This window comes from Pleurodeles waltl, chromosome 5, assembly GCF_031143425.1.
Source record: "Pleurodeles waltl isolate 20211129_DDA chromosome 5, aPleWal1.hap1.20221129, whole genome shotgun sequence".
NCBI classification, from domain to species: Eukaryota; Metazoa; Chordata; class Amphibia; order Caudata; family Salamandridae; genus Pleurodeles; species Pleurodeles waltl.
In genome coordinates, this window is record NC_090444.1 from 1,316,899,767 (window position 1) to 1,316,926,228 (window position 26,462).

A 26,462-nucleotide genomic window follows, 5' to 3' on the forward strand; every position below is an offset into this window, starting at 1 on the left:
TGAGATTGGAACATTTATCATACAAAACAAAATGTATTAAAACCTCATAACAATTGGAGGAAACTAACAATGGGCCTAGAGGAGATGTATATGCAAGACAATTCATTTTTTTTTTTTTGTTGAAACAACCATCGCTGCTACAATACAAGTTACTTACCTTCGGTAACGACATATTTGGTAGAGACATATTCTAGTTGCAGATTCCGTACCTTAGAATTTCCCTCAGGTGTCAGACTGGATCTGGAGATTTTTCTTCGAGCAGTACCCCTGCACGCCATTCGGTGGCATGTGTCGACTGAGAGGGAGTTGTTGGCGTCATGTTCACTGTGATGATGTAGCAGTTGTATATAGGCCCCAGTCTGGCGCACTGACATCAGTTTCTTTTCACAACTTTCCACACCAGTAGCGCAGAGCCATGAAGAACACCGAGAATGGTGTGCCAAAAATAGGGCCCTTAAAGGAAAGTTCCTGTCACTAGAAATCAGTTCGCAGTGCGGGGAGGATGAGCGAGTTTGGCAAGTAATCTGCAACTAGAATATGTCTCTACCAGATCGTTACTGAAGGTAAGTAACTTGTATATCTGATAGAGACTTCTAGTTGCAGATTCCTTACCTTAGAATAGATACCCGAGCGATACCATTCCCTGGTGGTGGGGTGGTGGGCTGCGAACCAAGATCACACCAAAAAGTCATGCAGGACCAAACGGCAAAAGTAGCCGTCTCTGTGGTCCTGACTGTCCAGGCAGTAATGGTTGGTGAACATATGCAAAAACGTCCACGTTGTAGCCTGGCAGATATCCAAGACTGGAACCCTGCGTTGCGAACACTGTGGAAGCAGCAGTTGCTCTGGTTGAATGAGCACGCAAACCCTCAGGGGTTGCTTTTTCGTCAAAGCTTACCACATCTTGATGCAGAAGACTACCCATCACAAGATGGTCCTCTTCTGCACCACTCTTCCTTTCTTCACACCCACATAACCCACAAAGAGTTGATCGTCGGTCCGGAAATCTTTGGTACAATTTAGGTAGAACCCCAATGCTCTTTTTGGATCCACACAGTGGAGTCTCTCCTCCTCAGAAGAGGGATGTGAGGGTGCGTAAAAAAATAGGCAAGGTGGCTGACTGGCCTATGTGAAAAGGTGTCACCACTGTGGGAAGGAAGGAGGCCCTGGTACGAAGCACCACCTTGTACTGCTAGGAATAGTGGCTTTGAAGATAGAGCTTGAAGCTCACTCACTCTGTGAGCAGACGTGATGGCAATCAGGAAGACAGTTTTAAGGGTCAAGAGCCGTAGAGGACAGTTGTGGAGTGGCTTAAAAGGAGCACACGAGGTAAGCGGGACAAAGTTCAAATCCCACTGGGGCATTATGAACAGGATAGGAGTAAACATATGTGTGAGGCCTTTCAGAAACCTCCCAACAATGAGAGATTTGAACAGGGAAGGTTGGTCAGGTAGCCTTAAAAAGGCAGAGATGGCAGACAAATATCCCTTGAGGGTGCCCAGAGAAGAGCCCTGCTGGGCAAGAGAGAATAAAAATAAGTACCTCAGAGAGGTGCAGAGAGGGGGATCAACAGACTTGTTGATACACCATGCCACAAATGTATTTTAACAACAGGCGTATACCGTTTTGGTGGAGGGACGCCTGGCTGCCAACATTACATTACAGACTTCGGGCGGAAGGTCAAAAGCTACAACTGCCGCCACTCAAGCTCCATGCGAGGAGGCAGAGACTGGATAGGTTTGGGTGGCTGACCATCCCCGGTTGCTGGGACAGATTATCCTTCCAAAGGGGCAGTCTGATCTGAGGATCGATGGCCATGCTCAATAGCTCGGGATACCAGACTCTTCGTGCCAAGTCCGGCGCCACCAGGGTTACTTGGGCCCGGTCTTGCCTGATCTTCAGAACTCTGGGCAGTAGTGGTATTGGCGGGAAGACGTACAGGAGGCCTGAGCTCCACTTGTGATGAAAAGCGTTGCTCAGTGAGTGCCGCCTTGGAAACTCCAGGGCGCAAAACAGCTAAAATTGCGCATTCTCTGCGGAGGAAAACAGATCTAACCAAGGCTCTCCCCACTGTTGAAAGAAACCTTGCGCCACCTCTGGATGGAAACTGCATTTGTGATCGACTATACATCGACGGCTGAGTTAGTCTGCCCTGACGTTCAGAGAGCCCGCCAGATGTTGAACAACCAGAGAAATGCCCTGGCGTTCCAGCCATGTCCAGAGACAAAGAGCCTCCTGACAAAGGGTATATGACCCCACTCCGTCCTGCTTGTTGCAGTACCACATGGCGGTGGTGTTGGTGAACACCTGCACCACTGTCCCTTTGAGAGAGGGAAGGAATGCTTTCAATTCAAGTTGGATAGCCCGGAGCTCCAAAAGGTTGAGGTGGAGCCCGTACTCCTTCGCAGACCCGAGGCCTCTGATCTACGCTTCTGCAATGTGGCTGCCTCATCCCAGGAGTGACGCATCTGTCACTACTGTGGGATCTGGTTGGGGAAGTGAGAGGGATCTGCCTTGACCCAATCTGGATTCAACAACCACCACTGCAAGTCTTTTGCAGTTCCCGCCAGAACTTCAGGTCCCACTACAGAGCCCCTATATGCCATCTGGCATTTTGGACCTGCAGGATGCAGGAGGCCATGAGGCCCAGGAGCTTCAGAGTCATTCTCACAGAAAACCATGACAGAGGATGAAACCTCATCAGAGCCTGAATATCCTGGACTTGCTGCTCTGGAGGATTAGCCCAAAACTGCACTGTGTCCAGAAGAGCTCCTATGAAAGTGTCTGAGAGGGAGTCAGGTGTGACTTTGACATGTTTATCGTGAACTCTAGCGAATAGAGGAGGTTTGCTGTAGTCTGGAGGTGGGAGACATCCTTGGGTAAGCCCGCCTTCAACAGCCAGTTGTCGAGATAGGGGAAAGACTGAAACCCCCGGACCTAAGAAGATGAGCCATTGCCTTGGTGAACACCTGAGGGCCGCTGGTAAGGCCAAATGGCAGCATGGTGAACTGAAAGTGTTTGTGGCCCACCTTGAACCGCAGGTAACATCTGTGGGCCAGCAGGATGGGGATATGAAAATATGCACCCTGCAAGTCCAACACTACAAACCAGTCTTTTAGTTCTAGGGCAGACAATACCTGAGCCAACGTGAGCATGTTGAACGTGTTCTTGAGGAAGAGATTTACTGTCTTTAGGTCTAGAACAGGGCGAAGACCCTTGCTCTTTTTTTGGTATCAGAAAGTAGCGGGAATAACAATCACTGCCTACTTCTGATACTGGGACCCCTTCTATGGCTCTTTTGGCCAAGAGAGTCATAACTAACTATTGGAGTAGTGGCAAATGATCATCCGCCAGCCATTTGAATGTTGGTAGAATAGGAGGAGGAGAAAAGGATTGAAAAGGCAGGGCATAGGACTTGGCCGTAACCAGAATCTCCTTAAAGCGCTCCAGCACTGAGTCTGCCTGCTCGCCAAACAAGCAATCAGTCAATGATCTGGCACCTGTGGGCACCGTAATCTGCATTGTGTGGCTCCTGACCAACGCATATAATAATGGGGCTGGTGCTGTGAAAAGTGGCCTTGTGACAGGCGCCGGGAGCACAGGCCTTGTGACAGGCGCCGGAGAAGGTCACTTGGGTTCGACTAGCGCCAGTCTGGATCCAGACTCCCATTGATTAGACTCCCCCGGAGTCAAGGCCGAAGCCACCAGCGTGGATCCGGTTGGAGCCTCTTCCGACCCCACAGGGCCCGAAGACGCTCCAGTGGGGTCTGCCCGCTCGAATATGCTGTGCCTGGCCACTTAGAACTCCTTTGAGTGTGTGTCGATTCAGCTCCTGGGAAAAGTGGGAAGCATGGAGTGGAACTGGCTAGCGGCTCTGCAGGACTGTGCTGGGAATGCCGATGTTCCTCCCTTGTCTCGTCGGCCGATATACATGGTGAAGTCCTCTTGGATGACTTCTTATGCCTCTTTCCTGAGTGTCCAAGGACCTCCAATGGGACGAAGAGGACATGGGCCTCTGAGATCGGTCCCACTAACTCCTTCTCGAAGGAACTAAAACCTTCTCGGAGTCGCACATGTCCGGCCGCAAGCTGCTTTAGAGACTGCTCCCACCATGGCCCGGCAGTCTGAGCACGACTTGAAGACACGGTTGCACTCGAGGCACCAGAGGCAAACGGGATGGGGATCAGTGACTGACATGGCACAGTGACAGGTGCCAAATGGTTTAAACCCAGCATTCCTAGACAAACACAAAAAAAAAAAAAAAAAAAAAAAAACACAAAAAACACAAATAAATTATGAATTAGCCAAAGAAATTACACTAAAAGTCTTCACTCACATGGACGTAGTTCCTAATTCAAAATCAAAACACTGCTGTATGCAGATTTCATCAATGGGAACATTTCTTTACAATGGTGGTGTAGCAACTTCCCATCCTTGGCTTCCCAATAAGGCAATTATATTTTTTTTGTATATAATAGTTGGACAAAAAATAAAAAAGTTACTTGTAATAGTGGTTCTCCAGTAAGGTCATCTTTCACAAGCAGTCACCGAGCTGGGAGTCACAAGGTAACATTACATTAACAGCTTAATATGTTAAGGCCCAGAAGCTCTAAACATTCGCACTTGAGTAGTTTACTGGACCACATTTAAAAATAACCAAGCTTCAGCCAATGAGGATGAAGCAGACTGAAGACCACACCCTGCATAGACCAGCATCCCTAGATATTGTAGCTCGTTTCTTACAAAAAGCAGCTTTAGAACTGCTGTTCAAGGGCTCATCCTCGCATATGCATGGTGTAATGTCCTGCTCCATAGCCTCCCAGACTCCAGACTTTAGAGAATCTTACATGCTGCAACATACCTTATCTAAATAACCCCCATGCTGATGAACTCCTCTGGTTCCCGTTTCGGGCTTGCACCATTAGCAAAACCAGCTGTATATTTTACAAAGTCATTACAGTCGAACCCCTAGTTATCCTGCAGAGAAGCTTACCATCTCTGGTGGTTCCTGACATACCTGAAGCCAGGGAATCAGACTGCAGACAAAAAAAATAAAAAAAAAACAATCATCAAGGCAGTAGCCTTTTCCATTTATTCATCTAGGATCTGGAACAAAATGCCCCCATCTATCACGACAACTCCATCACTGCTGTTATTTAGGACACAGTTGAAGACCCAACTCTTTAAAGAACACTATCACAAGCATTAACAGTCTGCAGACCAGCCACCTCTCCCATTCTTTGTTGACTTTATGCTAGTCTTGGACCCTGTTTAGTACTCTGCTGCCCTTTGGCAAGGTTTGCACTTTTGAAATAACACATACACAGTAGACTAAAGGATTGTACATTTAGGTGAGTCTCTAGCTGGAAGGAGGATGTGTTGCATGTGAATCTGTGAAAGATGAGAATATAGGTGAACCACCATTGCAGGTTACTTTTTTCTTCTCCAGTACTGGATCTTACATAGATTCACATGTCAAAATAAGAATAATTGCCACATTAAAACTATTTCTAGCACTACAGTGGACAGCGGGTAATAAAAAAAATGATTTCAACATTTATAGTGGAGTGCACGTTAACTGTACTTTGGAACGGTTTTCCTGCTTTGGGTGACTAAGTTATAGCGGCTGCTATCCAATGAACTATTCTCATATTAGAGATGGCTTTTCCTTTATGTGGATGTCCGAAAGCTATGACGAGCAGGTCGGATTTTCTAAAATCTTTGGTTTTATGCAAATGGAATTTTTAAACAAGCATCCAGAGTGACTGCATAGAGTGACAGGGTGCTTTTCCATTGTTCTGGATTTTTATTTAGATAACTAACTCTTTCGAAGCAGGTGGCTGTTCCCCCACAAAAAACATTATAGGGATGTCTCTTTTCTTGAATGTAAGGACTTTATAGGTCCTTTTCCTGAGTGTTGTAGAGGGATTAAATTCTTCATTAGGCAGTAGGATCCTGTGATTTCTGTAACAGAAGACTTGCTTCCCTCATGAACACCTCTGTATAAACAAATTGTAGGAAAGTGCCCTTTTTGGCATGGTTACCCTCCTCTTTTTTCCTGATACTGATGCTGACATGACAGAGTGTGCTGGGATCCTGCTAACCAGGCCACAGCACCAGTGTTCTTTCCCTTAAAATGTACCATTGCTTCCACAATTGGCACACCCGTGGCACACAGTTAAGTCCCTTGTAAAAGGTACCCATGGTACCAAGGGCCCTGTGGCCAGGGAAGGTCCCCAAAGGCTGCAGTATGTATTATACCACCCTGGAGGACCCTCACAAAGAACATGCACACAGCCATTACAGTTAGAGTATACGGGTGGGGAGACAAAGTCAAAATGGCACCCCTCTCAGGATGCCATGCCCATAAACCACTGCCTGAGGCATAGGTAAGTCACCCCTCTAGCACGACTCATAGCCCTAAGGCAAGGTGCACTGTGCCTCAGGTGAGGGCACTGCTGTATGAGTAATATGCCCCTGCAGTGTCTAAGTCCATTCTTAGACATTGTAAATGCAGTGTGGCCATATAAAGTATATGGGATGGGAGTTTGTCATTATGAACTCCAAGCTCCATAATGGTTTCACTGAAGTCTGGGAAACTTGGTATCAAACCTGCCAGCACAATAAACCCACACTGATGCCAGTGTTGGATTTATGGAAAAATTGCCCCCCGGGGCATATTAGAGATGCCCCCTGTATTTTAGCCAAATGTCTAGTGCAGAACTGACCAGTCTGTGCCAGCCTGCCACTTCCAGACTACTTTCTGACCACATGGGGTGAAAGCCTTTGTGCTCTTTGTGGCCAGAAACAAAGCCTGCACTGGGTGGAGGTGCTTCATATCCCTCCCCCTCTGCAGGAACTGTAACACCTGGAGGTGAGCCTCAAAGGCTCAGGCTTAGGCACTCCAGATAGTGGAGATGTCCGCACCCCCAGACAAAGCCCCACTTTTGGCGGGAAGTCCAGTGGGAAAATTAGGGAAAACAAGGAGGAGTGACCACTTCAGCTGGGACCACCGCTAAGATGTCCAGAGCTGAAGTGACCCCTTCCTTGCAAAATCCTCTATCTTGGTATGGAGGACAGGGACCAATAGGGTTAGGTCTATCTCCCCATCACCAAAGGGAGTGGACACCGGAAGGGTGTAGTCATTGGCTACTGCACCCTGTAACCCCCCTAACACCAGGATTTAAGGGCTCCCCTAAACCTAGTTCTTCAGATTCCTGGCGACCTCAAGAAGAACAAAGAAAAAAAGCTGAGAAGTCAGAAGACACCAAGTGACTTGGCTCCAGCTTCTGAAGTCCTGCAACCAAAAGGCGATGCATCTTGTAGGACCAGGAGCCTTGGGGAATCAGACCTTCAGTGCGGCAACGTCCAGCAGGCGGCCCTCCTCCTTGTCCAGACTTTGGTTTTCCACAACCGACCCCCTAGACTTTGTCTGCATCTTTGTGATCCCATGGGCCCCCATATAGGACAGCAATGGCAGCCAGATGCTGTGTTTGCACCCTATACCGCTGAGGGTGTGTGTTTGGTGCCAACCTGTGATCCCCGGCCAAACCCCCTGGTGCTCCTCTAAACACCCAGGTCTGCCCTCCAAAGACGCTGGTATTTACATGAAAGCAGGCCTAATTTTGAGTACCCCCAGTCTCCATAGTAGCCCATGTTAAATCAACCTCAACTTTGACCTCTGCCCCCAGTCTCCATAGTAGCCCATGTTAAATCAACCTCAACTTTGACCTCTGCACCCGGCCGACCCCGTGTTGCTGGTGGTGGGTGTTCCTCTGGACATCCTAACACCCGGAGATTGGAACTGTAAGTCTTCTATTTACCTTTAAACTGTGCTAACTTTACTTGCCCTCCAGAACTGTTTCTGAAAGTTATATTGGCAACTTTTAAAACAGATATTTGCATTTATTCGAAAAACCATATAACTTGCCAAAATTGAAACAAAGTGGTATTGATACATATGTTGGATACTTACTTGCAAATGTACTTCTCAGAAACCTAAATCTTGTGTTTCCAGAAATAAAGTAACAAAATATATTTTTTCTATATAAAAACCAAATGCTTTGCACTACCCTCTGATAAGCCTAACTGTTCAACCACACTACCACAAAAGAGAGCGCTAGTATCATCTACTTTAGCCTTTGTTAAGCCTTTGGGGAACCCCTCGACTGTGCACACTATCTCATTTTGATATAGTAGATACAGAGCCAGTTTCCTATATTGGTGGATCAGCAGTGGGGTCTAACACTTTGCATTTGCTGGACTACTCAGCCAATACTTGATCACATGACTAAATTCCAAAATTGCCTTTATGAACAGATTTTTTGAATTTGAATTTTTTTTTTCAAATTTTTAAAAGTGCTGCTAGGGCCTTGGTTAAGTTCCCTTTAGCATTTGCTTTTAGACGTAAAAGTTATTTTAAGTTAGGGGTTAGTAACTAGAAGTAGTTTCTAGTTCCTAAAAGTAATCCCCAACTTTAGTAACATAATGAGCAGCTCAGAGGAAATGGTTATGGAGCTCAATCTCACCCCTTACCTCCATCTGGGGATGGGAAAGTTAGGGACCCTCTGCAGACAGAAAGGGATTAAAACAGGGTCCAACCCTACCAAGGTCAAGCTCCAAGAGCCCTTAGCAGAGTATACAAGGGACCACCCTGCTGAGGAGGAAGACCTCCCCCAAGATAGGGAAGATGTTAGAGATGAGGAGGTTGAACTCTTGCCTCCTCACCTAACTAGGGAGATCAGGTCCCAAAGGCCCCTGTCTCCAGATAGTGCTCACAGGATCTGGATCTTCCACAGGAGAGTCCAGTTCCTCTGGGAACATTGAGGGCAGCCTCAATGAAGAAGACCCCCTTTTAGCAAGGATGGCCAAAAGATTAGCTTTGGAGCAAAAGCTCCTATCTACAGAGAGGGAGAGAGCAGAAATGGACTTAGCACTCATTAATAGTGGCAGAAATTTAAATAGGGTCAGAGAGCATTCTGATGTCCTAAAAATCCCCAAAGTGATCGTCTCTAAATATGAAGAAGGTAATGATATCACACAGTGGTTCACAGCTTTTGAGAGAGCTTGTGCAACCAGAAAATGAAACAAATCTCAATGGGGAGCTCTCGCTTGGGAACTGTTTAGTGGCAAATGTAGGGATAGGCTCCTCACACTCACTGGTGCAGATGCTGAATTCTATGACCACATGAAGGCTACCCTGAGAGAGGGCTTTGGATGCATCACTGAGGAGTATATCATTAGATTCAGGGGGGGGATCACAAAACCTCAAGACAGTCCTGATTTGATTTTGTAGACTACACAGTGAAAACTGCTTCAATGAAAAGTTGCATCACTCTCTGGAAGACCTAGGTCCAATTTCTCCCCAAGAGTTGGGAAAGAAGGCAGACCATTGGGTCAAGACTAGGGTGACCAAGACTTCCACCTGGGTGACCAAAAGAAAGGGGGTACAAAGCCTCCCCAGGGGATGGGTGGTGAGACATCTAAGGACAAAAACAAAGTCTTCACAAGGGCCCCAAAAACTTGCACAGGAGGGTGTGCCCCGAGCCCCTTCACAGTACTCACTTGAGTACAAGGGTAAAAACTTTGATCCCAAAAAGGCCTTGTGCCACAACTGTAACCAGCATGGACACCAAACCGGAGACTTGGCCTGTCCCAAAAAGATTCCCCCTAGCACTGCTCCAGTTAGTGCTGGTATAGCCAATCTCCAGGTGGGATCAACTGTGTGCCTAGAGCAAATCAGGATCCACACTGAAACTACTTTAGCCTCTGAGGGTGGGGTAGATGTTGCCACACCTGTAGTCTGGCCCTCTAACATGCAAAACTACAGGCATCACCTCTTGATAAATGGGACAAAGGCAGAAGCCCTGGGAGATACAGGTGCCAGTGTTCCCATGTTGAGAGAAACTGGTTTCCCCAGAACAGTATTTGGCTGGACAAACATATCCAGTTACCAATACTGATAACGTGACTAAGGTCCGCCCCCATGACTATGGTGACCTTAGAATGAGGAGGAGTTACTGGCCTGAAACAGGTAGAAGTCTCTTCTGCAATCCGAGTGGAATGCTTGCTGGGGAATAATCAGGAGTTCTCAGCTTGGGCTGAGGTAGAACTCAAAATCCATGCAGCCATGCAAGTTTCTGACCACATGGGGTGAGAGCCTTTGTGCTCTCTGGAGCCAGAAACAAAGCCTGCACTGGGTGGAGGTGCTTCATACCTCCCCCCTGCAGGAACTGTAACACCTGGTGGTGAGCCTCAAAGACTCAGTCCTCTTGTTACAGTGCAGCAGGGCACTCCAGCTAGTAGAGATGCCAGCCCCCTCGACAAGGCAAGTTCGACTGGAAAATTAGGGAAAACAAAGAGGAGTGAGCACTTCAGCTGGGACCAACCCTAAGGTGTCCAGAGCTGAAGAGACCCACCCCCCCCCTTGCAAAATTCTCCATCTTGGTCTTCAGGACAGGGACCAGTAGGGATAGGTCTGTAGCCCCATCCCCAAAAGGAGTGGACATCGGCAGGGTGTATTCACCCTCACCTCAGGGACAGCAGCCATTGGCCACTGCACCCAGACCCCTAGAACGCTCCCAAAAATCCTGGATTTAACGGCTCTCCTGAACCTAGCTTGTCAGATTCCAGGCAACCTCAAGACGAAGAAAGAAGAAAAGAAGGACTGCTAAGCCTGCAGGGAAGAATAAAGACACCAACTAACTTGAACCAGCCCTACAGGCTCCAGATTCTTATGCCCTGCAACCAAAAGGCGACATCCTTCAGGACCACCGACCTCTTAAAAGCCTCAAGAGGACTGCCTACATCCCAGAGGACCAAGATCTCCTGTGGACAGCGGCCCTGTTCAGAAAGAAACACCAGTAAAGGACTCCAGAACCGCCCCGAATCCGATTGTTTGGTCCATTCTGCACCCGACGCCCACGCCCCATGTGGCCGAACCGACTAGAGCTGGACCCCAGGCGATTCTGACCTAGTGTCTACCCTGGGTTAACCCCACCTGTTCAACACGACGTTGCCTGCAGTCCAAATCCAGAGGACCCACCTGACCGCAACAGAACCGGACAAAGACTCTTGACGCCAACATTTTCCCCTGCATCCACAGCGCCCTGGCCTTGGGGAATTCAGACCTTTGGTGCAGCAATGTCCAGCAGCGGCCCCCCCTTCTTATCCAGACGTTGCTTTTCTGGAACCAACCCCCTGGACTTCGCCTGCAGCATCTTTGTGACCCCCATATAGGAAAGCATTGGGAGCCTGCTGCTGTTTTTACACCTGGTAGCTGCAGTGCCACTGAAGGAGTGTGTTTGGTGCTGACCTGTGGCCCACCCTGGTGCTCCTCTAAACACCCCAGGTCTGCCCTCCGGAGATGTGGGTACTTAACTGCAAGCAAGCCTAATTCAAGTGTCCCTAGTCTTGATAGGTGCCCATGTTAATTCGACCTCAACTTTGACCTCTGCACCCAGCTGGCCCTGTGTTGCTGGTGGTGGGTGTTTGGGTTAACTTCAACCCCAAACTGTGGACATCCTAACACCGGGGACTGGAACTGTAGGTCTTTTCTTCCCCCCCTAGAACTGTTAATGAAAATTGCACTGTCAAGTTTTAAAACAAATATTTGCTATTTATTTGCTATTTATTCAAATCATATAACTTGCCAAAAAAAGTGGTATTGATACATATGTTGGATACTTACTTGCAAATGTACTCACCTGCGACTTGAATCTTGTGGTTCTAGAAATAAAGTAACAAAATATATTTTTGCTATATTAAAACCACTGACCTGGAGTTAGCCATTGAGGCCTGTGTGTGTACAACAAATGCTTTGCAATACCCTCTAATAAGCCTAACTGCTCGACAACACTACCACAAAGAGAACATTAGTATTACCTACTTTAGCCTCTGTTAAGCATCTGGGGAACCCCTAGACTCTGTGCGCACTATGTTTCATTTTAATATAGTATAAACAGTGCCAGCTTTCTACACAAATGTTCTGCAAAATCTGCAGTCTTTAGGTTTACCGTTAGGATGCATGTAATAAATGGTGATCAGAGAATAAGGATAAGTTACTTACCTGTAAATCCTAGTTCTCTTCCAGGGGTATCCTCATCAAAGTCAAACATTGAATATTCCCGCCCTTGTGCGGGGACCCCGGAGCATATATAAAATACACATATATAAAGTATGAAATATGCACGAAAAATATATATAGCATTTTTAGTAGACTAATTTTCATACTAAACTCATATATACATGTGTAAAACAGCAGTTCAGACTATAGTCATAAACAGGCTAAAATGCTTTATTTCTATGGAGTTTTCTTTTCTTTTTTTCAAATTGTTCTCAAAATTACAATAAGAGAAAAATATCTACCAAAACCACACCACTGAGCCTGGGGAAATCAGCAGTAGTAATCATCAGAGAAAAAAGATAAAAAACGACATTGAAAAACACTAGAGCATTCTTAGCCAATAGGCTGCATGCAGGTTAACACAGGAGAACCATAAAAACTTTGGCACCGTGCCTTTAAGACCCTGAGCACCTCCAGTATCCCACCATGCCTCAGGGGTGAAGGAGAGGTGACAGTTGGTTCACAGTTAGGTCAGTACTTTTTTACGGTGACAAGCTGTGTAGCCGATCCGAAAGATAGTGTGTCCTGCACTTCTAGGAGACGTGCGTCCGGGGAGGAGGGTGGGTGGTTTATGACTTTGATGAGGATACCCCTGGAAGAGAACTAGGATTTACAGGTAAGTAACTTATCCTTCTCTTCCAGGGGATCCTCATCAATAGTCAAACATTGAATAGATTAGCAAGCCCATCCCTTGACTCTGTGGACTGTCCAATAGAAGTGCAGGAATAGATATGTATCATGCAAACAAATTTCTCAGAGAGGCTTGCCCAACTTGGGCGTCTGCTCTTGCATCTGAGTCCAAACAGTAATGTCTAGTAAATGTATGTACAGACTTCCATGTAGCAGCCTTACAAATTTCAGATATTGGAACATTATTAAGGAGGGCAGCAGTAGCTGCTTTTCCTCTTGTGGAATGCGCTTTAGGTCTAGCAAGTAGTTGTATGTTAGCCAACTGGTATGCATTAACAATACAAGAAACTATCCATCTTGATATGGTTCGTTTAGATGCTGCCTCTCCCGTTCTCACATGACCATAATTTATAAACAAATGGTTGGAATGTCTAATCAACTTTGTTTTATCCAAGTAAAATTTTAGCACTCTTTTCAGATCTAGAGAGTGCAACGCTTTCTCTGCCGGAGTCTCCGGATTGGGGAAGAAAGTTGGTAGAGAAATAGTCTGATTGATGTGGAATTCTGACACCACCTTCGGTAGGAATGATGGGTGAGTTCGCAGAACTACTCTATTGTCGTGAAAGACTGTGTACGGTTCTTTGGAGGACAAAGCCTGAATTTCACTGACCCTCCTTGCGGAAGTAATGGCTACCAAAAAAGCCGTCTTCCACGTAAGGTGTTGCAAAGAGGCTTTTTGTATAGGTTCGAAAGGAGGGCCCATAAGTTTTGACAGTACTATGTCCAGCTCCCATGGAGGGGAGGGTTTCCGAATGGGCGGAAAAACTTTTTTCAAACCTTCCAAGAAATCCTTGACTATTTGTTTTGTAAAGAAGGATTCCTGAGAAGGTGACTTACGATAGGCTGTAATGGCAGATAAATGTACCTTAACAGATGATACCTGCAGACCGGATTTTGCCAGATGGAGTAAGTAAGACAATATGACCTCCTCCTGAGCCCGTATGGGATTCTGACCTTGCTGACAGCACCATATGTAGAACCTCTTCCACTTAAACGTGTAAGAACGCCGCGTGGAAGGTCGTCTGGACTCCTTCAAGATGTTCATGCACTCCTGCGAGAGCCCTAGGTGCCCATACTGCAGGAATTCAGGAGCCATGCTGTCAAGCTCAGAGAGGGTAGGTTGGGGTGCAGTACCCTGCCCTCCATCCTGCTCAGAAGATCCGGTCTGCACGGCAGCCTCCTGTGAGGTTGTTCCGATAGGTTGAGGAGATCTGTGTACCAGAACTGACAGGGCCATTGTGGAGCTATGAGAATCATTCTGGTGCTGGATCTGTAAAGTTTGTTGATCACTGCCGGTATGAGGGGGATCGGTGGAAAAGCGTAGAGAAATATCCCTGACCAGTCGATCAACAGGGCATTCCCTTGAGATCCCGGACGGTAGAACCTGGACACGAAGTCTGGGCATTTCTTGTTTACCTCGTCTGCGAAGAGATCCAATTGAGGCCGACCCCATTGAGCGAAGATGTCTTCGACGACATCGCCGTGTAGGACCCAATCGTGGGCGTCCTCTAGGTGTCTGCTCAGGAAATCTGCTTCCACGTTTTGTTGACCTGGTAGGTGAACCGCTGTAAGCGACATTCCTCTGGCCAGGAGCCAATGCCAGATTGTTTGGGACTCCCGAGATAGGGGTAGGGATCTCGTTCCCCCTTGTCTGTTCAAATAATACATTGTGGTTGTATAGTCCGTTTGTATTAGGAGAGATTTCCCCTGAATCGATGGAGCAAAAGACTTGAGAGCCAGATGGACCGCTATGAGCTCCAGCAGATTGATGTGGTACTTCCTTTTGTTGTCGGACCACAGGCCCTGAGCTTGGAGGGGACCTAGATGAGCCCCCCATCCCTGAAGAGACGCATCCGTTACCAGAGTGTCGGATGGAATTACCTGGTGAAACGGAGCCCCTACTGACAGGTGAGGTCTGTGCATCCACCATCGCAATGACTGACGTGCTGCTATCGGCAGCCGCACCCTGTCCTCCCAGCGACCTGTCCTTTGGCTCCAGTTGTTTTCCAACGCTTCTTGGAGGGGTCTCATATGTAGCCTGGCATTCGGGACAATGAAAATGCAGGATGCCATGGAGCCCAGCAGAGATGTCACCTGACGGGCCGTGGGTGCGTCGGATTTTAACAGGTCTTGACACTTTTTCTTTACTGATAATAGTCGTTCCTCCGAAGGATACACTCTTTGGAGCTCTGTGTTTAGTATTGCTCCCAGGTAGTGGAGGTTCTGCGTTGGAGTCAAGGTGGACTTTTGGTAGTTGACTTGAAGACCTAGAGACTCGAAAACCTTGAGCACAATGTCCCGATGGGTTCTCGCCTGCTCCGGAGAGGAGGCTTTCAGTAGCCAGTCGTCTAGGTATGGGTAAATGAAGATTCTTTGTTTTCGTAGATGTGCCGCTACCACTGCCACGCATTTCGAGAAAACGCGTGGGCAGATTTCAGGCCGAATGGTAGCACCTTGAACTGATAGTGCTGTGAGGCTATCTGGAAGCGCAGGAATTTCCGATGCTTGGGAACTATCGGGATGTGAAAGTATGCATCCTGTAGGTCGATGGAGCACATCCAGTCTCCCTGATGTAGCTGAGGGAAAATCTGGTGAAGAGCCAGCATCCTGAACTTTTGCTTTTTTATGTACTTGTTCAGTAGCCGTAAGTCCAGAATTGGGCTGAAAACGCCCTCTCTGCCTTTTTTCGCTACCAGAAAATAACGGGAGTAAACCCCCTTCCCTCTGTGCGCGAGTGGAACTTTTTCTATTGCCTTCTTTCGTAAAAGGGCGAGCGCCTCTTTGCGCAATAGGCTGACGTGAGACGGACTGCATTTGGCTGGTGGCAAGTGCGGTGGAGGTTGCTGGAAAAGAAGAGAGTAGCCATTCTCAACAATGTTGAGCACCCATTTGTCTTTTGCTATAGCACGCCACTCGTGAATAAAGTCTGTGATACTTCCCCCCCACCGGAGTGGTGCACAGTGTTAAGGGAAGCGAGTCCCCATTGTTTAGCTGGCGCTTTGGGTGTGGACTGTTGTGGTCTACTTGACCCTCGTTCCCTCGTGGCCTTACGAGACTGGAAAAGCGGGCGTCCTTGCCTCTGCTGTGGCCTCTGGGACCAGTGAGGGGTTTGAACCCTCTGCTGGAAAGGGCGCCTGTCATAAGGCCTATACCTTCGACTGAAGTCCTTCTTCCTCTCCAGGCCTACTGCACTCATGGTGTCCATTTCCGTCTTCATGCGCGCCATTTCTTCATCCGTATGGGTACCAAACAGCGAGTTCCCGTTGAACGGAAGATTTAGGATACGCTGTTGTGCTTCCTGTTTTAATCCAGACAGTCTCAACCAGGAAGACCTTCTTGCACAGATCCCATGTGCGTACCCATGTGCAGCTAAGTCTGCCCCATCTGCTGCTGCGCTGATGACCTGGTTGGAGACCAGACATCCCTCCTGAAGGATCTCTTGGAAGTCCTGCCTGTCCTCTCTAGGTAACTTTTCTGTGAACCTGTTCAGAGAGTCTCACAGAGAATGGTCATATCTGCCTAGGAGTGCAGACACGCTGGAGACCATCATAGATGCCGCAGTGCCGCACATTTTTCTCCCCAGAGAGTCTAGATGTCTGCTCTCCTTGTCCGGTGGGACAGTGGAGGATGATGCTACTGAGTGAGTTTTTCGGGCTGCGGCCAATATGACTCAGTCCGGCGGCGGATCCGTTCTGAGAAATAAAAGGGTCTTGTTCAGGCGCTTTATATTTTTTCAAAATCCTAGCAGGAGCCGATTTGAGGGTGGCTGGCGCTAAAAAGGTGTCCATGGTTGGTTGCAACAGACCAGGCACTAGCGGCAGTAGCTTTTTCGAAACCGTTCTATGCTGTAGAGTCTCAAAAATGACTGATGAGGAGGTTGATGGTTCTGGAACCTCTATATTTAGCTTCTGTGCTCCCCTAACAAGCACCTCATTAAAAGTAGTGATGTCGTCCACCAGTGAAACCCTAGCTGGTGGAGAATCTGTTAAGGTGGGGGAGTAACGTCTGACAGATGACCCTGACGATGACCATGAAGGCGACCTTCTGTGTCTTGATCTTGACCTAGATCGTCGCTGGGAATGTGACCTGCTGCGAGATGCTGTAGCAGAGCGGCCAGGCCTCACGGTTGGCTGGCGAGAAGCAGAACGAGCCCGTCCTGCCCGCGTTGTCGGTGATGGTGTTCTCGGGAGAGAGGCAGTAGGAGAGTACATCCTTGAATACTGCGAGTCCGGGGAGGCCGTTGGTCTATTAAGGCTCTCCAACCATCTTGGTGACAAATTGATGGGTGAGACATGCCCCGACGATGCCGCTCTCGACCGAGATGAACCACTTCTTATGGAAACCACTGGAGATGGAGTGGTCTTATCCGCTGGAGGAAGCCGATGCTCTGCTCCCTGCAAGACAGGTAAAACCTGCGTCGACGTCGACAGCCGCAATGACGCCGAAGGGAGCGCCGCCGGTTCTTGCCTCGACGTGGAGTGCCTCGACGTGGAGTGTCCTGACGTCGAACGGCGATCTCTGGACCGCGACCTGCTCACCGTCGTGTGCCTCGACGTTGAGCGGTGGGCAGTCGGCGGCGGATGCCCTCGCTCTCGCCGTTGGGGCGATTTCGGCGTCGCCCTTCTTGACGTCGAGGGCCGCGAGGCCTTCGGCGGCGAATGAGCATGCCGGTGATGGCTCGACGTCGATCGGTGGGTTGCCGTCGATCGGTGGGTTGCCGTCGACGGAGATAAGCCCCTGTGGTGGCCATGTTCTCTCAACGTCGTATCCTTCGACGTCGGTCCGGTCGCCGTCGACGGCGATCTATGACGGTGAGATGGTGGCAGCGACGACGTTGACGAGGAACAAACAGGTATCTTCCTACCTGCTGACGTCGATCTAGCCTGTCTCTCCTGAGACTGGCTTGTTGGCTGCCTGGGAAGCGAAGAGGATGATGTTTTCTGCCTCTCATGAAGCCTGATCTTCTCCCTGTCCTTCAGAGTTCTTTTTGACATGTTCTTGCAAGTGTCAGGGCAGTGACTCTGAGGCAAGCACACAATGCAGAGAGTGTGTGGATCTGACTGGGCCGCCTTCTTCCCACAGGAAGGGCATTTCACAAAAAGTGAAGGTATTTTTCAGTCAGGAAAAGATTTCCAGACTCAGACAATGATGTTCGATGTCGAGTAAAGGTGGAAAAAACGCTGTTCTGAAGTATTTTTCTTAGAAAAACTGAGAGCTCAATGCTCCAGGATCCTCTCAGAAGAAGCCGGAAAAAAGAACTGACCTAACTGTGAAACAACTGTCAACTCTCCTTCACCCCTGAGGCATGGTGGGATACTGGAGGTGCTCAGGGTCTTAAAGGCACGGTGCCAAAGTTTTTATGGTTCTCCTGTGTTAACCTGCATGCAGCCTATTGGCTAAGAATGCTCTAGTGTTTTTCAATGTAGTTTTTTATCTTTTTTCTCTGATGATTACTACTGCTGATTTCCCCAGGCTCAGTGGTGTGGTTTTGGTAGATATTTTTCTCTTATTGTAATCTTGAGAACAAATTGAAAAGAAAAAAAAAAACTCCATAGAAATAAAGCATTTTAGCCTGTTTATGACTATAGTCTGCACTGCTGTTTTACACATGTATATATGAGTTTAGTATGAAAATTTGTCTACTAAAAATGCTATATAAATTTTTCGTGCATATTTCATAGTTTATATATGTGTATTTTATATATGCTCTGGGGTCCCCGGACAAGGGCGGGAATATTCAATGTTTATGACTTTGATGAGGATCCCCTGAAAGAGAAATGAGGTGATCAAAGAAACGTCTTTTTTTTCAGTAGTGCCGTTTGGTTAGAAAGGGCTTTTTTGTCGACTGACATTAGAAAGTCAGTCTGAAGCAACTCTCATGGAAAGTCTGCTTACGTCCAAAGCTATGATGAAAATATCTATCAGAATAGAAAAAGACTCACCTGAGGTAATTTAAATAGACCTTAAAGAGGCTCCTTATTAGGGTGTGGTTTTCAGTCTGCTTCAATGTGACTGGCTGAAGTTTGGTTCTTTTGAAATAAGGTGAGTAGGCTACTCAAGTGATAATATTTTTAGCCTCTGGGCTATGTTTAACTTATGTTGCTATTGTAATGATCCAGTGTTACTCCGAGCTCGATGACTGGGATGGTTCAAGCAAGTGAATCTATGAAAGATAGAATACCAGAGAAATGGTCCATCTCTCAATGAACTGTTAACATGCTGCTAAATCAGTACTAGAGGGTCCCCAATGAAGAAAGAACTGTTTAGATGTTATTGTTTGTTTAATCCAGGTAACAGAACAAAACTCTTAATTTAAAGAAAGTGAACGATCTATCATCTGAGAGGAATGGATTAGGAAGGTGAGGGTAGATATGGAATTACTGACATGGACATCTGACCACCTTTGAAAGAAAGGATGCATGTGTCCTCAAAAATCACCTTTTCTTTAGAACACCAACCTTTGGTTCATGAGAACATGATGACTGGATCTCACTCATTCTATGACATGAAGCAATTCTCAGTAGATAAATGGCTTTCAACGAAGGATGGGGATGACTTATGCATAGCTCAAAGGTAGCACCATCAGTTTTGCTGTAGTATATTAGCACACAGGGTATGGTTCAATGAAAAACCTTATGATGCCTCCAAAGATATCTCCTCATGAACACGGTGAAAAAGTACAATTGAGAGTTAATTTTTCCAAAGGCTCTGAAAAATCACCAGATGTACCATAAACACAAAATGTGATTAGAAAAGGTACAGCAATGTAGTTCCCTCCTGGCATGCTGTAGTATTAATGGTCTTTTTCAGTCAGAAGTCGCAGAATCTTTTCCACTTAGAAACTTATTGCGAAATGGTGAATCTATATTTTTCCCTCATAAAATTACTGTACAATCAGTCAAGCAGAACAGCGGAAGGCTGTGGTAGATAATCATGTAATGCAGGTTGTGAAGAAAATCAGGCCTGCATGGCAGCGTCTTGGGCTCCCCTTAGACAACTGATGGAAATATGGAAAATACAAATGGTGGGGCTTTTGTGGTGTGATTAATATCACACTGGTGTAGGAATGCTTTAGTTTGAACCTGGGTATGAAGTTTGTATATTGTCATCTAAGCTTGTGAACACATGCATTTGTGAACAAATCCGAGCCTTGAAGATGAGGCTGAGCACTTCGTTGTTCAGCAGTGTAAAGGGACTACCAACCCGCAGCACAGCCGTCTATACAATAGTCCTCTCACTGAGACAGGCTTGAAGAAACATCAGTATACCGATTCCATCTGGACGTTTGTCTAAGTCCAGCAAACACTGCTTGAAACCTAACGAAAAGATGTCTGTCCACCGTGGACATAAGTGTGACTAGTTGTGATGGGAGCATTTCACCCAATGGATTGGTACCACTGTACATGTTATAGAGGAGCCATAACAGCATTATCTTCCAGACAAACAATGTGTAGTTAAATCAGAGTGGTTTTACAAATTGTTCTTACATCAGATTATGTACACTGGTAGTCCATTCAAAGGGTGGAGATGCACACTGCTTTCCAAAGGTGCAGCTTCTAGAATGGCCAGGTTTGCTCTACAGCGAAATAGCTCACCCGATATTCTAGGCTGGCTAATCATCATGCTGGAGAAGACTGAAGAACCAAAACAATAAGTGCCATAGAGGAGCAACTGCTACTTTAGGCTAGAATGTCTGGGAAAGACTTGTGGAATCACTTTGCCTTACTCTTAACCTGTGCACATAGGAGGTAGAGGAAGAAAACGTGACTTTCCTGCAATACTAATTTTATGTCAAGTGACTTCATTAAAATCAAAAACACTGAATTGTTTCACCGATGCAAAGGATCCACTTAAGAGTGGAAAGAAAGTCCCCAACAAAGCAAAATAACGAAATTCCTATGATAGACAACATTTGCTTTTTCTATATCTGCACTTTTACAAACGAGCTAAGGAATAGAAAATCATGAGACACCAAATATACACTTAAAATAGTGTTGAAAAATTAAAATACACAGTAGTTGTGCTGCTAGCAAATATGTTTTTCTTTCACCTTTGTAAAAGTAAGGACATTTTAATGAAACTTGTGGTAGGCATATATGAGGAACCAGGAGAACGGCCAATTTGCAATAAACAGTGGCTTCTAACCAGGAGGATTGAATTTCTTCTGCAGCCTGGAAGGAGATGCTTTAGTTGAGGATGGTTTCAAAACACCACCACAGCTGGAAACGGTGGGTGACTTCTGATGAAGTGTTTCAAATATCACCAAGTGGATGTGGTCTATACTCTGCAGAGAAATAGTTAACTTATTTTCTCCTCTGATGAGAACGTTCTGGAAAGTGTTAATATCAACCTAAGAGATTCAGAAGGAGGAGTTATGGGAATACCATCCAATCCTAGAAGATGTTAAAGACCATGAGGAATGTGAGCATAAACTAGAGTGATGTCTCCATGAAGAGACAAGTCTGGAAGAGGAGGTTTGTCTGCAGCGCCACAAAGATGTTGGGACCTCAATCGTCCTCTTCATCTGGAATAAATGACTGTATCTTAGACCTCCTTGGTGCCAAAAGTTGGTCTTGTGGAAGGCTAAACCCAAGAGGGTACCATTGGGTGAAATCTCGATTAGATGAGGTCTGAGCTCAGGAGGAGGCATTGTGGTAAGAGTAAGTGTTGAAAGGTGTAGAGAAGGCTTGGGTTGCAGAGCTGAAGAATCCTGTATGACCAACAATCAGAGGCAATGGCCTGGATACTCAACAGGGCTTGGAGTGCTAAAGAGTTTGAGGATGGTGGTAACTTTATTGTCTTTGTCTTTCTGACCTATTCATTGGACTTTTTAAGGGAAAAAGAAGATAAACTGTCCCTGGACGTAAAATGTGTCGACTTATACATTGCCTTCGGTGTTGAACCAGTCCTCGAAGGTTAACAAGTCAGGCAGCTTTAATTTTCATGATGGTATCTTCTTTTGCATCTCCTCTTGGGGGACCTTCAGAGATGGCAAGAAGAGTACTGTTAGAGGAATGACCATCTCCTTGCTCATCAGACCTCCCGGAACTGCCTGAAAGGAACTCTGTTTGTGCTGCTTTTCCTTTCTATGAAAACTAATCTTCTCACAGTCCCTCAGGGTGTGCTTGGTAAACGTACAGCAGTGGTTGAATTTGCTAAATGTAGATGTACAGAAGGCAAAGTATACAAAGATCTTGGATCAGTTTTGAACATTTTCTTCCACAGTTCAGACACGTTGCAGAAAGTGATTTTCTGTTACAAAATGACCAGAAGTTGAAAGACGTTTAGTGAGGTTGCTTTGCTCGAGATTTGTAAAAGTTCAAGGAAAAATCTAAGAAAAGCAGAGCCCATTGGTCTAGGATCCCAACACAAGAATGCAGACCCGACGTAACTGCCACCTACAGGGCAAAATGTGGCACAGAAAGGTACAGAAGCTTTAAAAATGCAGTGTCAGTTTCTCAACCTAGGATCTTTGCAGCCTGTATGACTACACTGCCCTTTCCTTTGTTTCCTTTAGAAAGGTTTGTGAAGTTCAAGTTACTTACCTTCGGTAACGATATATCTGCAAGAGACATAGGGGGTCATTCCGACCTTGGCAGCGGAAACCGCCATGTGGCCGCCAATGCAGCCGCACTCACGCGGCCCCCATTCTGACATTCCCGCTGGGCCGGCGGGCGCAAACCAAGTTTGCGCCCGCCGGCCCAGCGGGAATGAAGCCGCAACACAGGAGCCGGCGGTGTTGCGGCCGTGCGACGGGTGCAGTTGCGGCCGTGCGACGGGTGCAGTTGCACCCGTCGCGCTTTTCACTGTCTGCTATGCAGACAGTGAAAAGCTGGCCGGGGCCCTGATAGGGGGCGCCTGCACTGCCCATGCCAAGTGGCATGGGCAGTGCAGGGGCCCCCAGGACACCCCTTACCGCCAGCCTCTTCCTGGCGGTGCTAACCGCCAGAAACAGACTGGCGGTAAGGGGGTCATAATCCCCAGGGCAGCGCTGCCCTGGCGGATTATCACCGCCGGGGCATAAACGGCGGGAAACCGCCAGCCCCGGCGGTACCGCCGCGGTCAGATTAGGGAAGAAAGCACCGCCAGCCTGTTGGAGGTGCTTTAGTCATTTTTGCCATGGCGGTCTCGGACCGCCAGGGTCAGAATGACCCCCATATTCTAGTTGCAGATTCCTTACCTTTGAATTCCCCTATGCGTCAGTCTGGCTCCGGAGATTTTTTCATCGAGCAGTACCTCTGTGGCCCTCAACTGGCGGTCGACTCCTTGGGTGTTGTTGGCATCGTGTTCGCCGTGATGACGTCGTGGTCATATATAGGCACCACCCCGGCGCACTGATGTCAGATTCTTTTCACAACTTTCCACGCCAATAGTGGGGAGCCATGAAGAACACAGAGTGGTGCACCAAAACTAGGGCCCTTAAGGGGAAGTTCCTGTCCCTAGAAAAATCAGTTGGCAGTGCGGGAAGGAAGGGCAGGTCGGTAAGGAACCTGCAACTAGAATATGTCTGTACCAGATTTATTGTTACCGAAGGTAAGTAACCTGTTCATCTGATAGACACTTTTAGTTGCAGATTCCTTACCTTTGAATAGATAACCGAGCAATACCATCCCCAGGAGGGCTGCGAACCAAGATCACACCAAGAAGTCCTGTAGGACCGAACAACCAAAGTAGCCATCCCTGCGGACCAGACTGTCAAGGTAGTAGTGTGTGGTAAAAGTGTGAGGAGATGACCACGTCGCTGCCTGACAGATGTCCAGGACTGGAACGCTCTGTGCTAGCGCTGTGGTAGCAGCAGTAGCTCTGGTGGAGTGGGCACGCAAACCTTCAGGAGGTTGCTTCTTAGCCAGAGTGTAGCACATTTTGATGTATAAGAGCACCCATCTCTTCTGCACCGCCTTCCTCTTCTTCGCACCCACATATCCCACAAAGAGTTGCTCATCCACCCGGAAGTCTTTGGTACGATCAAGGCAGAACTCCAATGCTCTTTTTGGGTCCAGATAGTGGAGTCTCTCCTCTTCATGACAGGGATGTGGGGGTGCATAAAATGTATCCAAAGTGAAGGACTGTCCGACATGGAAGGTTGTCGCTACTTTAGGTAGGAAAGGAGCCCTTGTGCGAAGTACCACTTTGTCAGGATTTATTGCCAGGAAAGGAGGCTTAGATGAGAGCCTGAAGCTCACTTACTCTGCGGGGAGAGGTAATGGCAACTAAAAAGACAGTCTTGATGGGTAAGACCCGTAACGGGCAGATGTGAAACGGCTCAAACGGGGCACACATAAGGTATGTTAATACTAGGTCCCATTGGGGCATGATGAAGGGGGTAGGAGGAAAGAGGTGTGTGAGGCCTTTAAGAAACCTCCCAACAATAGGAGATTTAAATAAAGAAGGCTGATCTGGTAACCTCATGAAAACAGAGATAGCAGAAAGATATCCTTTAAGAGTTCCCAGGGTGGAGCCCTGCTGGGCAAGGGAAAAAATAAAGAGGAGGGCTTGAGAAAGAGGAGCAGATAGAGGATCGACAGGTTTGTCGATGCACCATGTCAAGATAACATTACAGATTTCAGGTGGCAGGTCAAAAACCGTCAACTGTTGCCGCTCAATCTCCACACAAGAAGGCGGAGTGTGAACAGGTTCGGATGGAGGACCCTCCCCTGCTGCTGCTACACAAGATCCTCCCGAAGAGGAAGTCTGATTGGAGGCGCTATGCCATGCTTAACAGCTCGGGATACCAGACTCTTTGTGCCCAGTCCGGAGCCACCAGTATAATTTGGGCCTGGTCATGCCTGATGATCTTCAGAACTTGGGGCAGAAGTGGTATGGGCGTAAAGGAGGCCTGAATTCCACTTGCGACGAAAGGCGTAGCTAATCGAGTGCTGCCTTGGAAACTCCAACGCGCAAAATAGCTGACATTGTGCGTTCTCTACGGAGGCGAACAAGTCTAACCAAGGTTTTCCTCACTGAAGGAAAAGACCTTGCACCACCTCCGGATGGAGACGCCATTCGTGATTGACCATGCATCGTCGGATGAGTTCGTCTGCTCTGGCATTAAGAAGCCCGCCAGGTGTTGAACCACCAGGGAAATGCCCTGATGTTCCAGCCAAGCCCAGAGGCGAAGAGCCTCTTGACAAAGTGTCCACAACCCCACTTCGCCTTGTTTGTTGAAGTACCACATGGCGGTGGTGTTGTTTGTGAACACTTGCACTGCTTTCCCTTTGAGAGAGGGAAGAAATGCTTTGACTGCTAGTCAAATCGCTCGGAGCTCCAGATGATTGATATGAAGCCCAGTTTGTTGGAGAACAGAGGCCTCTGATCTCTGCCTCGCCCATGTGGCCGCCCCATCACAGGAGTGACGCATCTGTCATGACTAAGACCTGGTTGGGGAAAGGAGAGGGATCTGCCTTTGACCTAATCGTGATTCGTTAACCACCACTGCAGGTCTCTTGCAGTTCCTTCCGAGATCTGGACCTTGTCAGAGAGATTCCCCTGATGCTGCGCCCACTGGAACTTCAGGTCCCACTGCAGAGCCTACAAATGCCATCTGGCCTTTTGAACTAGCAGGATGCAGGAGGCAAAGAGGCTGAAACATCTGTATCATATCCCGAACACCCTGGACTCGCTTTTCAGGAGGATATGCCCGAAACTGTACTGTATCCAGAACAGCTCTGATGGAAGGGAGCATTTGAGAAGGAGTCAGGTGTGACTTCGGCATGTTGATAGTGAACCCCAGCGAATGCCAAAGGTTCACCATAGTCTGGAGGTGGGAGACGACTGGGGCGAGTTCGCCTTCAACAGCCAATTGTCGAGGTAGGGGAAGACTGGGACCCCTAACCTGCGCAGATGAGCTGCCATCACTACCATCACTTTCGTGAACACCCGAGGGGCAATGGTAAGGCCAAAAGGGAGCCCGGTAAACCGAAAGTGCTTGTGACCTTCCACGAATCGTAGGTAACGTCTATGGGCTGGTAAGATGGGAATGTGAAAGTCTACGGGATCCAGGGCAGATAGGACCTGAGCCAATGTCAACCTTTTTAACTTCTTCTTGAGGAAGAGGTTGAGGGACCGAAGATCTAATATAGGACTAGGACCCTTGTCCTTTTTCAGCACCAGAAAGTAGCGGGAGTAGCAACAACAAGCTACTTTTAGCAACAGAACCCTCTCTATATCTCCTTTGGCCAAAAGGGCTCTGACTTCCTTGCAGAAAAGCGCCATATGATCCTCCGATATGCGATTGTAAGAAGGATGCATGGTTGGAGGAGTTTTCTCGAAGGAGAGGGAATAGCCCCTTCGGACAATCTGGAGAACCCACCTGTCCGAAGTAATGGATTGCCATTGGGGCAGGTGATGGCAAATCCTGCTGCCAACTGGTTCCTGATGTACCCGCGGACTAGGAAGGTTTGGAGGCTGAAGCGGGGGTTGGGATGGACTGGGTGACCCGCTGACTCCCTGATCCCCAGGGGTGTGGGATTCCGCGTCCACGGCTGCGGAGGGGCTGTACAGCATGCGCGGGTCGATGGCCGGGGGGGGAAAGGATGCAGTTGGGTGCCTCTTCCATAGCCATGAAAGGTGGACTTGCTGAGGTCTAGGAGCAGGCGCAAGGCTAAGGGACTGGGCCGTGGCTTGGGAATCCTTAATTCGCTCGAGCGCT

General features: G+C 47.7%; 1 protein-coding gene across 1 annotated transcript in view; it reads right to left on the bottom strand.

Moving 5' to 3' along the window:
• The window catches only part of ZNF292 (zinc finger protein 292), a 219,832-nt gene that overhangs the window by 7,543 nt on the left and 185,827 nt on the right, over positions 1–26,462 (bottom strand). The gene's annotated exons all lie outside the window — the stretch shown is intronic.